The sequence below is a fragment of the Triticum aestivum genome, chromosome 2A, assembly GCF_018294505.1.
Source record: "Triticum aestivum cultivar Chinese Spring chromosome 2A, IWGSC CS RefSeq v2.1, whole genome shotgun sequence".
NCBI classification, from domain to species: domain Eukaryota; kingdom Viridiplantae; phylum Streptophyta; class Magnoliopsida; order Poales; family Poaceae; genus Triticum; species Triticum aestivum.
Genome location: NC_057797.1, coordinates 670,797,847 through 670,813,222, shown reverse-complemented (window position 1 = coordinate 670,813,222; position 15,376 = coordinate 670,797,847). Strand labels below are relative to the sequence as shown.

Genomic DNA, 15,376 nt, shown 5'->3' with positions numbered 1-15,376 from the left:
GTCAATTATCACGATTTCTTCATGAAGACTCTGGCAAATGTTGCACTTTCTCCGTTTGAGCTGAAGCCTTATGCACCTTGGATTATGAGATTCCTCAGGACAAGGTCTTCACTCAACTACAAAGCTGATTTTCAGAATCACCTCAGCTACTTGCCCCCGATTAAAGTCCTCAAACGGACCTATTCCTCAGTTGATGAAAAGGGCAAGGCACCAGCTGTTATAGATGAAGGCATTCGTCCATTGGATGGACAATTTCGCAAATCTTCATCTTATTTCACCAATGATGACTTTGCCACACATGACTCTGCCAATGCACCCAAGTATACTCCTCAAGCCACTGCTCCTTGTGTGATGACTGATTGTGAGCTTCTGCTTAGTCTTCACCAGAATGTGGATCGAAATCATAAATGGGTTAAGCGTTAGTTTGGTTCATTTCTTCACAACATGACTGCTATGCACAATGCAGTGAAGAAAAACCATTACTACCTCCATGAATTTTTCGGTCGCACCTGGGCCATTCTATCACATCTGTATTATCAAGATCTCAAGAAAATGGGTTTGAAGGAAGATTTTGACTGGTCTGCACCTCCACCGAAGAAATTCAAGAAGGTCAAGGTCCTTCTTTGGTGTCCAGCTCATATTCATCATCACGCGATACCGACGAGTACGAAGACTTCACTACAAGAAACCTGTTAATCTGTGACGAATTCCTGGTGACGTTCTGTAAATCCGTCATGAAAACTGTCACCGACCAGCAAGATGTGCCTGGGCCCAAAAAGGGTAGCCCCTTAATGACGGACGTGGAGGTACCGTCACGAAAACCGTCATCGATCGACCAACTTGGCCTAGCCGGGCCTAGCTTCCCCCCTTCATACACCCTCTGTAACAACACGAATTGCTCTTGCTAATGTGGCATAGTCATATGAGTTACATTGTAATTTGAATTTGCAAAACTTCAAAAAAAATTCAAGGATCCTAATCAAATTAGATGGAACCAAACTGAATGATGAAATATACTTATGTAGCATACAGACCCGTGAGGCCAACATGAATCAAGCCTAGTACGATTCACCGGGCTAAGGGCAAAGACACCAAAATACGAAACTGGTTGAAGCAAAGCGCGCGAAGGAGAAAACATTCAAGTCATCTACGCGGGAAAGTCCAAATCAGAAGTGCGCGGAGGGGAAAACATTCAGGTCGTCGACGCGCGGAGTTAAATCTTTTCGACCCATTTAACTCCACAGCCAACGATCCTATTGGCCACAGCCTCGCGCCTCTCCCTCGACCGTGAAAACCCTATCCACCTCCACCCAGAGCCGCCAACTCCTCTCCCTCTCACCTCCCGATTCAGATCCATGTCCAGCCTCCCACCACGCGCGGCTGCCGATCTCCAGCGCCGCCGCGCCAACCATCTCCTGCTCCACCTCCGTCTCCCACCCTCTCTCGCTCCGCCACCACCCCCACCCTCTCCGGCTCCCCCTCCCCATGTGTAGCCTCCTCCGTTCCGCGATGGGGCGGCCGTAGCGGCCCTCCTAGATCTATGTCAAGGGCAGCCCCCTGCTCATCGTCATGGGCGCGGTGGTCATGAGGAAAGTGGTTGAGGACGGCGAGATGGAAGTTGTAGCCTACCCGCTGCCCAGGACAAGGATGGATGCCCTGACGCTCCCCCTTCTTCACAATCTCGCGCTGGGAGAGGAGGTGGTGGCCACTGTTTTCTTCGGCACACCTAGGCCTTATCCACATCGCCATAGGTGACCTCGCCAGACTACTCGCTGTGAAGGTGATAAGCCCTTTCACTCTCCATTAATTGAAAAATTATCCGTTTAGGATGTCAGGATAGTGCTTTGCAGTGAAATAACTTTTGTGGCTGGGAATAATTGTTTCGGAAAGATAGCAAGATGATGTATTATGTTTCATCTTTTCCATAAATGTTGATGCGACTGATATTTTTTAATGTAGAGATTTATATTTACATCCTTTCTTCATCAACATGTACGTCTAACAAATATATGTGTGGTGCTTACATAGTTTCTGAGGTCGTGCTATGTTTATGTGTGTCGATTTAGTTTACAGATACATCATTGAGATGGATAGAAGTATGATGTAGAGTATATATGAAACTGAAAAGATGGGATGCTTAAAGCTGGAATAAATCATGGAGGGAATCCTATGCAGGAGTAACTATAGTGGATACTTCTACTAAATCAGAAGATTTATTTGTTTTCTCCATGGAATAGTTTGACTAAAGTTTTAATTATTATTCTGTACTTGGAGGAGATAGCTGAAGTCGAGGGTGTTGTTGATGACATAAAAGGTGTTTATAAAATAGAGCCTTATGAAGAACAAAGGATACAATACAGAAAGGTCAGTTGAAACTACTTCTGTAGTACAAAATAATTGGCTAGCACTACAAACCTACGTTGCACCGATACGGCGACACCGATACGGCGATACGAGTACGGCGATACGGGATACGGCAGTTTCTAGAAACAGCAATATGCGATACGTCGAGTATATATAAATAATTAATAAAAATGACATGTAATAAAAACCAACATAACAAAATGTCAAGCCTCTTTTCTTTTGTCTTGAATGATCCAGGTCCTCAACTCCTCATGGTGTACGCAAAATAGAAAATACATCAATAAGCAGCAACATCAGCAAGCAATTTTATCCAACAAACATCAACAAACAGCAATAGATAGAAGTGATAGCCTCCTTTGTGCAGCTATTTCTCTCGGTGTACTAGTACTACGGAAGCCAACAAGCACAGCCAAGCAATAATCCAGCAAGCAGGCAAGCATACATCAAGCATACAGCAAGCACGCATAGACAACTCGGTCCTCAGGGAGATTGTTTACATTGCGATGGCGGGGCAGAAGACTCGATTCGGAGAGGCGATTCCAGGCTGTGTGGACGGCGGCGGCGAGCCACACCAGGTGGCGGAGGCGACGACGGCGAGCCCCTGCAGGGCGGCGGCGGCGGCGAGTGCCCTGGAGCCCTTCCTCATGCGGTCGAACAGAATGCGAGAGAGAGATTAGGTTTACGTGGTCGTGGGCTATTGGGCTCGCTCGGGGCTGCGCTCGGTCGTTCGCGGTGTCCCAGCCGTGTCACGAGCGTGTTGCTGCCGTATCAGCATTTTTTTCTTTTTGTTTAAATCAAAAAACGGGATACTTCTTTGACACGCGTATCGAAGGCGTATCGGCCGTATCGGCGTATCGGAGCCGTCCGGAACGGCGATACGGCACTTCCTGGGCGTATCGGTGCTACGTAGCTACAAACTATGCACCCTTCTTTGTCCTGATGTTCTTATCCTTGAAGGATGTTGCCTCACACATGACAGTAGCTACACGGCCTATGAACGATGTTCCCTCCCCAACAACGCCTTTGTGAGCATGCTCGCTGTTGGCGCTGTCATGGCAGAATTTTGCAAGCATCGGCCATGCAGGTGTCGTGTGTATAGCAGTGCTGATCCTTAAATATCTTCGTTGTGCTTTTTGAATCGTCTTAGTGTGTGCGCGCTTGTTTCCATTTTTTACTTAATTTATTGCTTGCTGCAACACCTAGTTCCTCCTAGTTTGATAGAGTTGTTTGTTTTGTTCACGGTGGATGCATGCTATGTAAAATCTCAAATGGTATTTCTATAGTTACATGTCTATTTTGACAAAATGCTGATTGCTAACATTTACTCTGCATACCAATTACTTTCTACCATTCCTGATTATTCTCTACTGCTCTCTACATTTTTATATGAGAAAACACCACCCACTCTGTACTCTACCAATCAGTTTTCTAGTTTGCTTGGAAGAAAAGAACCATTACTTGAAAACCAGCTATGAGATAGACTAGATCATTTAAGCTTGGTTGATAGATAAAATTCGGTTCATGTGCTGGGACAAGTGTACATTTTTTTCCAGTGAAGAGTGTGTTTGTGCTGTCGGTGGCGACCTCCTCTGCCGTGTGCCGGCGGTGGCCGACTTGCACTGCGACCCTGGTCATTGAGCTGAACCTGATCCTGGTCCATGGTTAGTTAGGATGTTGGTGCTGTTTAGGCTCGATTAGCTCGATTTGATGTTGTTTTAGGCTTGAGAAAAGTTGTTCTCTTGTTGAAATGAGAGAGATAAGGTAGGTGCTGCAGCTGTTGGCAATCGTGTATATGCAATGGTAGGTAACCAGAGAATGTGTTGCATTTGTATGTCCTCATGTTTAAAATTTGTGTCTGGAAGTTATTACTGGATCTACTATCCCAATAATTTTATTTCCTAAATCTCATGGTAAATCTGGAAGTTGCATTGCATATATGTGTATTACGCCATACTAGTAAACTTCCAAAAGCAAGTGGAGCTCAACCTTTATAATGCACTCTGCATTCTGCAGATTATGCCATACTTATTTGCATGTCATGCTATATGAACAGGCACTGTGGTTGTGATTGTTATGATGGGAACGATGTTCCTCATGGTCCCAGTAATGTTGTTAGTATGGAAGAGACACTGGATCCTTGTTGTCACATTCCTTGAGCTCTCGTTGATGGAGGATAAATGGAAATAAGTCATCATCTAGTGGAGACAGAGTAAGTTACAACCTCTTTTCTCTTCCTGTTCATAATAATAAGGAATCCTTACTCTAGTGTCACATTTACTTGTAGCTTTTAAATTTTTGATACACAATATATATGATGCTTCCATGCTTTTCAAGTTTTTTGCAATATTGTTTTTTTCTATATTGCACCCAGAACTGAATGTTTGATTGTATCAGGCAGGTAACATTGTGAGTAGGCCTTTTGGCCTGTTTACTTTTTGATTGGATCAGGCGTTCATGTAAACATAATAGCTCCAACTCTTGTTTCAAGAGTGAGTAGTTCGCCGAAACTGCATTTTAGTAAATAGGGGTTACTTCTCAAATCTGAGAAATTTAAAACCAATCCTCATTGCTGACTGGCAGTGTATATACAGTAATGGTATATGAAGATGAACTTGGCAAAAACTCAGCTTTTACCTTTGAAATATATGTACAGAATTTCCAGATCTAATCTGAAATGTCAATTAGGAAATGCTGGGCATTATCTTTGACCTTTCAAACAAAAAACCTACTGTATGGACAAACACAAATCATACTACTGTCCTTTGTTTAGAAATGCTGAGCATTATTTTGTTAGTGGGTTTATATGGCCTCAACTTCTGCTACTATAGTACTTGAGTTTTGTGATGTGTGTTTGTTAGTCATTTGACTTTCATTCGGCACACTTCTCTCTGGTGACCGCTTTCTCTCTGAATCTTTAACCCTAAATTTTCTTTGAATTTCTTCTGTATCTTGTACACTGCAGGATAACAAGTACAGACAAACTACAGGGTACCAAGTAGAGACAAACCGCAGGGTACAAGTACAGACACTGTGGTATGTGGCCTTCTATGAAGATCTGATTCAGTTTAGATTTCCCCCCTAGGTTTTGGAGACATGATTTTTGTTACTATATTAATATGTCAACATGTTCTATTTAGAGTTTTCTCCCTAGGCATTTCTTTTTCTATCCTTGTTGTCTCCTGCAGACCGGTGAATATGTATTCCAGAAATAAGTTTAATCTGAATCTATGAAGAAAATTACATTGTTACATTGTGGCAGTCCTACAGTAAGAATACAGAGGTTTAAACCTATTTATTTGTGTACTATGCACATGTATTAGTCAGTCAATTTATTGTTGTTTTATACTAGATACTTTGTTATTCTCATCTGTAGGCATTTCTCCTACTATATACTCATATCTACAAATGTCTAATGTTGTTGTGAATATGGTAGGTATGTTGCTGTCCATCAGAATCGCCATGCCATATAGTTGCCATCAGGAGGGTTGACGACAAGAACACGAGTGACAACCTTTGTAGTTATATGTTTTGTTGATGTAAATTGGATTGTACCGGTTCCTAATCCTATGGATGGTTGCATATTGAGTGATTTTGTCAATATATGGTGTATATTATCATTTCATGGAGGATATTATAAACTGCTAGGTTCTACATACCTATAGATGGTTGCATATTGTGTGATTTGTGTAACATATGGTACTTTGGAAATATTGTCCTCGTCCAAAATTGGCATTATGATTTACGGAACATATTATGCTAAAGGCGTATTTGATCAAAATTGGGCTGAATGTAATGGATGGGACCAAATTTAAATTGATCCTAAATCCATGACGGTTTCTGTGACGAAAAATAGTGTCCACGTAGGTAGCCACATGGCATTGGTCCATGACGGACTGTTCTGTCACGGCCTAGTTTGGGCTTGGGCGGCCTGAGGCAATTCCATGACATCCAAGGACCGTCATGGAAGCTACAATGTCAAATTCTGACGCGATATACATGACGGATCTCAAGTCCGTCAAGGATGGACACGCATGACAGTTTTTGGCTGATCTGTGATGGCTAAGGACTATCATGTATTAACAGATTTCTTGTAGTGCTTAGACGACACTGCGGCATGCCCTTCCACGACAAACGACCCCAACAACGCTGGCGCTCCTTCATCAAGTTGATATTCTTCAGGGGCGTTAGTCCTCATATTCGATCCTTTTGGTCATTTGATGACAACGGGGGAGAATTTTGAGTTAGTCTTCAAGCGGATCTTTCTATATGAGCGTTTTTTGTGAAGTTACAAATCTCGTTCTTCGGAGACTTTATTGGATCGAGTTGTAAACTTAAACCCGATGGTGCTCTGATACTTTTGATATGTTTTTCTGCATGCTTATTCCTCATATATGCTAATGCATGCATGCTGAATTACATCAGTCACCATATTTCATCATGCATTTCAAATTCTTCATTGTGATATGTCAAATGCGTGTATGAATTACAAGATATAGGGGGAGATTTCCATGATTCTACTCTTCAAGTGTGCAATGCTTCAAAAGCAAATACCTCACCATGCACATATTCAGGGGGAGTTCTTCTATATCTTGCAATCAAATTCCTCAATATCAGTATTTACACTTCATATGTTTATCCTCATTGAAAACTTAACCTATATTGTCATCAATCACCAAAAAGGGGGAGATTGTAAGTGCATCTAGTGCCCCTTAGTGATTTTGGTGTATTGCAGACTTATAGGTTAAGGGACTAATGCGTTTGTGAGTGTACACAGGTCTATAAGTCTATGAGGAGTTTGATATTTACAGAGAAAGTCGACCCCTAAAAATGAAGTTCTTCGACCGAAGACTTTGGATTTCTGGAGACTTTCTGAAGAATTTGAAAGTGAAGAAATTGGTGTGACCTTGAAGACTTGGTATTCATTCGAGGAACATGAAGCGTGAAGACTTTTGTTTTCGTAGTTTCATTTTCTCTTTCTTGAGTCATAGGAAACACTGTACTGTTAAAGGGGGTCGACGAAGTACTAAGGAAAAATTTCCATGTGATGCTCAACTCAAATCCTACACCTACCAATCCCTTCGAGTGAAGCCATTGGAAATCTCATACAATTCAGTCATATTCTTCAGTGACAAAGACGAAGTTCTTCTGGTCTCTGAGGAATTTGTTCTGACTGAGGAGTTAGGAATTCGCCAGCGCGGATTGTCTACACAGTGAGGAACATGATAGGCCTGAGGATTTCGCCACTCAAAATTCCGACCGTTGTTGTGCTATGCGCCAGCTGTCCCAAAATATCTATCCACCTAACGGTCTTATCATTGAAGGGCATTTATGTCCTATCATGTCGGGCTGCTCCCTAGGCTATAAATAGCCGCCCCCTACAACCACTAGCTGGTTGGCTGCTCCGAGAGAAACTAACACTTGTCATTTGAGAGCAACCCATCCTCCGAGGACTTTGAGCGAAAATCATCAAGTGAGGAAAAACCAAACCCAAACACCTACAAACCCCAAGTGATTGAGCATCACTGAAGAGAATGATCCTGCGTGGATCCGACGCTTGTAACCTTTGAAGATTGTGCTTCTTCCAGACGGTTAGGCGTCATGGTCTAGAGCATCCAAGAGGAATTGTGCATCGCCGAGTGACCAACTTTGTGAAGGTTCGGAAGTCACCTAAAGACTTACCACGAGTGATTCGGCGAGGTTTGTGTGACCTTAGCTCAAGGGGAATACAGTGAGGACTGAGTGTCCTGAGCGGCGTGTTCAGGACTGGGTGTCCGGGACTGTGTGTCCTCAGGTTTAAATACCTAGCCGCCCTAACCAGACGTACAACTGAGACAGCAGTTGGAACTGGTCTACCAAATCATTGTCTTCACCAAGCTTACTGGTTCTATTTCCTCAACTCTTTCATTTCCTCATAACGGTGTTGTGTGCTTGTTCATATCTGTGCTGGAATGCTTTGACTGAAGATTTTCTCAATTTCTTCAGTTCAATTTCTTCAGTCTGTTTGTCTTCATCATGTGTTATCCTGTGCTTACACTTTCTGTACTCTGTGCCTGTCTTCATTTCATCATGATGACTATGCTTGTGTTCTATTATGTTTACTTTTGAGTACTTATTCCGCTGCTAGTAGTTCTTCGCTAAGGAATTTCCTCACCTGCAAATTCCTCAGTGAAGAATTCATAAAAATCGTCTACTCACCCCCTCTACTCGATATAATGCACTTTCAGCATATATATACATATACATACAACATCCATATATACATACATCAAGGAATTACAAAAAAGTGTACGAACAAAAACCAGAGAGCAGGTCGTGGCGGTGGCGGCGCGCGGCAAAGCAGAGCAGGCTGGGGCGGTGGCGACGGCGCACGGCAAGCAGAGCAGGCAGGGGCGATGGCGCGGGAGAAGGGAGGGGGCTCACTAGGCGGCAAGGACGAGGCACGACAGAGGGCGGCGACGACGAGGTCGGGGCAGAGGGCGTTCACATCGGGGCAGGGGTGGCGCGGGGCGGCGACGGCGTCGGGACGGTGCGGGGCGGCGTCGGAGGGGCGTGGGATGACGTGCGCCGACGATAGCGACGGTGAGGCCGAGGGCAGTCTGGCGGTGGCATCAGGCGGGATCGAAGAACTAAATGAAAATTTTCACAAGTGTTGTTTATATAGACAGAGCATTGGTCCTGGTTGGTGGCACCAACCGGGACCAATGCCCCCTTTAGTCCTGGTTGGTGCCACTAACCGGGACCAAAGGAGGGCATTGGTCACGGTTTGTGGCACTAAACGGTACCAAAGGTGGGCATTGGTCCCGGTTCGTGCCACCAACCGGGACCAATGGACTTGCACAGCGGCGTGGTGGTGGGAATTTAGTCCCACCTCGCTAGTTGAGTGAAAAAAGACCTTTGGTCGCAGTTGGTGGCACCAACCGGTTCCAAAGGAGGGCATTGGTCACGGTTTGTGGCACTAACCGGTACCAAAGGTGGGCATTGGTCCTGGTTCATGCCACCAACCGGGACCAATGGACTTGCACAGCGGCGTGGTGGTGGGAGTTTAGTCCCACCTCGCTAGTTGAGAGCGCCAAACACCTGTTTATAAGCTCCGCTGCCTCCTCTCTCTCGAACTCCTCTGAACTGCGGGCCTATGGGCCTAATCTGACATTGCTTTGCCTGTGGGCCTACTGGGCCTTCTGCGGGCCTGAATCCTGGCCCAAATAGCTGGGTTTCTAGTCGTATTCACGCCGTGGTGGCCTAGTAGGTGGCATTTTTTCTAGTTTTTTTGTTTTCTTTGTTGCTTTATTTTTTATTTTGTTTATATTTACAAAAAATACTTACTGTTACTATTTTTATTTATTTTATTAAGGTTTATTTATTTTATTACAGTTTATTTTATTCTATTTTACTTTATCTTATTTTCTTTCTACTTATTTATTTCATAAAAGTTTATTTTATTTTATTTTATTTTGTTTCTACTTATTTATTTTATTTTGTTTCTACTTATTTATTTCATAAAAGTTTATTTTATTACATTTTATTTTGTTTATAATTATTTATTTTATTTTATTTTTTGCCTATTGTATTTATTTTATTAAAATTCTTTTTGCTTTTAATGTTTTGAACAGAAAATACTTTGATAATTTTAGTTGCATAAATTCTATATAATTTTAGTTTCAATAATACTAGAGGATTATAAAATGCAACATTTAAAGCATTTCAATATGCCTTTCAACAAAACATTTAAAGCATTTCAACAAAACGGACAATCTGTTTTGAGATATCATGGTTTCCTACGGAAACTCGTCTGTTACAACAGGCATTTCAAATGAACTACGAAAAGGTTGAAAGTTGGCATGGTATCATCATAATAGTTGTGGAGAGAAAGCCTTCACTTTTTCTTCGCTTGTGTCCTTTGTTTATTGTGCCGTAACCATGGATAATCTTCATCATTTATCAGGATGCTTGGGTCAGCCTTGACTTTGAAGGGAGGAATTTCATGAAACTTTTCATGATCTTCATACATGTCTGTCTTGCCCTCCACTCCCACGACGTCCCTTTTTCCTGAAAGAACTATGTGGCGCTTTAGCTCATCGTATGATGTATTCGCTTCCTTATTTTTTTCGTTTTCTCGGTTTGGTAGACATGTCCTTCACGTAGATAACATGTGCCACATCATTGGCTAGGACGAACGGTTCATCGGTGTACCCAAGATTGTTCAGATCCACTGTTGTCATTCCGTACTGTGGGTCTACCTGTACCCCGCCTCCTAACAGATTGACCCATTTGCACTTAAACAAAGGGACCTTAAAATCATGTCTGTAGTCAAGTTTCCATATGTCCACTATGTAATCATAATATTTGTCATTTCCCCTCTTGGTTGCTGCATCAAAGCGGACACCGCTGTTTTGGTTGGTGCTCTTTTCATCTTGGGCGATCGTGTAAAATGTATTCTCATTTATCTCGTATCCTTTGTAAGTCAATACAGTCGAAGATGGTTCCCTGGACAACGAGTACAACTCATCAAAAACAGTGTTGTCACCTCTAAGACGTGTTTCCAACCAACTGCTGAAAGTCATGATGTGTTCACATGTAACCCAGTTGTCACACTGCTCCGGGTGTTTGGAGCGCAGACTGTTCTTCTGTTCATCGACATACGGGGTCACCAAGGTAGAGTTCTGTAGGACTGTGTAGTGTGCTTGAGACCAAGAATGCCCGTCCCTGCATATTATTAAGTCCCCTCCAAGCGTGCCTTTTCTAGTCAGTCTCCCCTCATACCGCGATTTAGGGAGACCTATCTTCTTAAGGCTAGGAATGAAGTCAACCCAAAACCCAATGACATCCTCTGTTTGATGTCCCATGGAGATGCTTCCTTTTGGCCTAGAGCGGTTACGGACATATTTCTTTAGGACTCCCATGAACCTCTGAAAGGGGAACATATTGTGTAAAAATACGGGGGCCATAATGACAATCTCGTTGACTAGATGAACTAGGACATGTGTCATGATATTGAAGAAGGATGGTAGGAACACCAGCTCGAAACTGAAAAGACATTGTGCCACATCACTCCTTAGCCTTGGTATGATTTCGGGATCGATCACCTTCTGAGAGATTGCATTGAGGAATGAACATAGCATCACAATGGCTAATTGGACTTTTTCCGGTAGAAGCCCCCTCAATGCAACCGGAAGCAGTTGCGTCGTAATCACGTGGCAGTCATGAGACTTTAGGTTCTGGAACTTTTTCTCTGGCATATTTATTATTCCCTTTATATTCGACGAGAAGCCAGTCGAGACCTTCATACTGAGTAGGCATTCAAAGAAGATTTCCTTCTCTTCTTTCGTTAGACAATAGCTGGCAGGACCTTCATACTGCTTTGGAGGCATGCCGTCTTTTTCGTGCAAACATTGCAGGTCCTCCCGTGCCTCCGGTGTATCTTTTGTCTTCCCATGCATGCCCAAGAAGCCTAGCAGGTTCACGCAAAGGTTCTTCGTCACGTGCATCACGTCGATTGAAGAGCGGACCTCTAGGTCTTTCCAGTAGAGTAGGTCCCAAAATATAGGTTTCTTCTTCCACATGGGTGCGCGTCCCTCAGCGTCATTCGGAACAGCTAGTCCGTCGGGACCCTTTCCAAAGATTACGTGTAAATCATTGACCATAGCAAGTACATGATCACCGGTACGCATGGCGGGCTTCTTCCGGTGATCTGCCTCACCTTTGAAATGCTTGCCTTTCTTTCGACATTGATGGTTGGTCGGAAGAATTCGACGATGGCCCAGGTACACATTCTTCCTGCATTTTTCTAGGTATATACTTTCGGTGTCAGCTAAACAGTGCGTGCATGCATGGTAGCCCTTGTTTGTCTGTCCCGAAAGGTTACTGAGAGCGGGCCAATCGTTGATGGTTACAAACAGCAACGCGTGCAGGTTAAATTCGTCCCGTTTGTGCTCATCCCACACACGTACACCGTTTGCATTCCACATCTGTAAAAGTTCTTCATCTAATTGCCTTAGGTACACATCAATGTCGTTGCCGGGTTGCTTAGGGCCTTGGATGAGAACTGGCATCATAATGAACTTGCGCTTCATGCACATCCAAGGAGGAAGATTATACATACATAGAGTCACGGGCCAGGTGTTGTGATTGCTGCTCTGCTCCCCGAAAGGATTAATGCCATCCGTGCTTAAACCAAACCATACGTTCCTTGGGTCACCTGCAAACTCAGCCCAGTACTTTCTCTTGATTTTTCTCCACTGCGACCCATCAGCGGGTGCTCTCAACTTCCCGTCTTTCTTACGGTCCTCTCTGTGCCATCGCATCAACTTAGCATGCTCTTCGTTTCTGAACAAGCGTTTCAACCGTGGTATTATAGGAGCATAACACATCACTGATAACCCACAAATATAGGGGATCAATTGTAGCCTCTTTCAATAAGTAAGAGTGTCGAACCCAATGAGGAGCTAAAGGTATAACAAATATTCCCTCAAGTTCTATCGACCACCGTTACAACTCTACGCACGCTTAACGTTTGCTTTACCTAGAACAAGTATGAAACAAGAAGTACTTTGTAGGTGTTCTTGGATAGGTTTGAAAGAATATAAAGAGCACGTAAATAAAAACTAAGGGCTGTTTAGGTAAAGAAGCAATAAAGTTAATATAACGAGTGTGTTAAAGTGGTGGTAGGAGTTGCGAAATTGTCCCCAAGCAATTGACTACGTTACTAGACCGATAGCAAGTTTTATGTGGGAGAGGCCACTGCTAGCATGCCATCCCTGACTTGGAATTCTATGCACTTATGATTGGAACTATTAGCAAGCGTCCTCAACTACTAACGTCCATTAAGGTAAAACCCAATCATAGCATTAAGATATATTGGTCATGTCGGTGTCAAAACTGGCGGATCTCGGTTAGGGGGTCCCGAACTGTGCGTCTAAGGCGGATGGTAACAGGAGGCGGGGGACAAGATGTTTACCCTGGTTCGGGCCCTCTTGATGGAGGTAATACCCTACTTCCTGCTTGATTGTTCTTGATGATATGAGTATTACAAGAGTTGATCTACCACGAGATCGTAGAGGCTAACCCTAGAAGCTAGCCAATGGTATGATTGTATATTGTCCTACGGACTAAACCCTCTGGTTTATATAGACACCGGAGGGGGCTAGGGTTACACAAGGTCGGTTACAAGGGAGGAGATCTACATATCCGTATTGCCTAGCTTGCCTTCCACGCCAAGGAGAGTCCCATCCGGACACAGAACGAAGTTTTCAATCTTGTATCTTCATAGTCCAACAGTCCGGCCAAAGGATATTGTCCGGCTGTCCGGGGACCCCCTAATCCAGGACTCCCTCAGTAGCCCCTGAACCAGGCTTCAATGATGACGAGTCCGGCGTGCAGTATTTTCTTCGGCATTGCAAGGCGGGTTCTTCCTCCGAATACTCCATAGAAGGTCTTGAGCACAAGGATAGTGTCCGGTTCTGCAAAATAAGTTCCATATACCATCGTAGAGAGAATAATATTTTCACAAATCTAATGTGCTGACACGTTTAGCAGCGTCACATCATGTCATGGCTCGGTCATTATTTGAACTGTTTTCCTCAACCAGTACCGCACATATCGTGAGGCGGTTTTCTTGACACGTCTAGTCGAAGCAGAGATCGTGTCCCCTTATCACGGGATTCTCATCAATATGGGTATGGGTAACCCAACCGTGCCATCGATTACGGCGCTCGGGGAGTAAGCGAGTTTAACAGGTAAGTGGGGAGGCGCATGGCCTCCTCCGCCCTTATAAAGGGACAAAGATTCACCCTTTTCCTTGCTTATCCATTCTCACGCACTCGATCTCCAGCGCCCAAGTTCGCGTCTTTCTCCTCAAACCACTCCAGTCATGTCCGGAGCGGGAGGAAAGTGGATGGTCTCCTCTGTCACGGCGGAGGACATCACAAAGCTACGGGCAGCTGGATATCTAGCCGCGGACATCACGCACCGGCTGCCAGCTGCAGGGCACATCATCCCTACGCCCGAACCCCATGAGAGGGTAGTTTTCCTTACCCACTTTGTCCGCGGACTGGGATTTCCTCTCCACCCGTTTTTCTGCGGGCTCATGTTCTAATATGGGCTGGATTTTCATGATCTGGCCCCCAATTTCATCCTCAACATCTCGGCGTTTATCATCGTGTGCGAGGCCTTCCTCCGCATCAGGCCCCACTTTGGCCTGTGGCTAAAAACCTTCAATGTCAAACCGAAGGTGGTGGTCGGCCAGCAAGCAGAGTGCGGAGGCACCATGCTGGGCAAAATGCCCAACGTCACCTGGCTAGAAGGCTCCTATGTGGAGACCACAAAGGGGTGGCAATCGGGGTGGTTCTACATCACCTAGCCGCGCGACACCAACTGGGTGGCGGCCCCCAAATTTCGATCCGGAATCCCCACACGGCTCACTTCCTGGAAAGAGAAGGGTCTGTCCTGGGTTTTTCGGTAGAGCTGACCGGACTCCAGACCTGCATCAGGAACATGATGAGCAATAAAATCAAGCTCGTCAACGTGGTCCAGGTCATGCTCTTCCGCCGGATTCTCCCGTGCCAACGACGGGCATTCAATTTGTGGGAGTTCGACCCAGCCCAGCACCAAACGCTGCGAGAACTCTTTGACACGATGCACGAGGATGTCTGGAAGGTGCTGTTCAAAGGAGCTGAGGTGCCTCCTTCCCTCTTCGAGGACCGCGGACTCAGCGCAAAGCGCCGCGCTAATCCAGTAATTTTCGTACCTTGCAGGGTATTTATTTGCCCTGGTTAAATGATGTGCGGGATCTAAGCTCTCTTGCCATTAACAGGACTGGATAAAGACAGCAGAGCAGCTTGATTGCCCAGCCCCTCTGCCTGAAGATCCCGCAGATGCTCTCCTGACGGAGATGTTGACTCCGGCACCTTACGAGGTGCCGGCAAAGAAGACCAAGAAGAAGGCCACGGGGACCCGAAAGGGTCTCCGGCGTAAGGTTATATCGGACTCATCCGACGATGACTCCGACGCGCCCTCC

The 15,376-nt window shown here is 44.7% G+C and overlaps 1 long non-coding RNA gene across 6 annotated transcripts; it reads left to right on the top strand.

Annotated features, from left to right (window-relative positions):
• Positions 1-1,246: 1,246 nt before the first annotated feature.
• LOC123190102 (uncharacterized) lies at positions 1,247-5,998 on the top strand. 6 transcript variants are annotated; one of them, XR_006496190.1, is made up of 6 exons: positions 1,247-1,780; positions 2,282-2,364; positions 3,322-3,448; positions 4,418-4,573; positions 5,327-5,397; positions 5,798-5,998. It is a non-coding gene; the product is annotated as an uncharacterized lncRNA (long non-coding RNA). The 6 variants fall into 6 exon arrangements; XR_006496189.1 differs by lacking the exon at positions 3,322-3,448 and having other exon boundaries at positions 2,067-2,364; XR_006496187.1 differs by lacking the exon at positions 3,322-3,448 and having other exon boundaries at positions 1,249-1,780.
• The last annotated feature ends 9,378 nt before the right edge of the window (positions 5,999-15,376 follow it).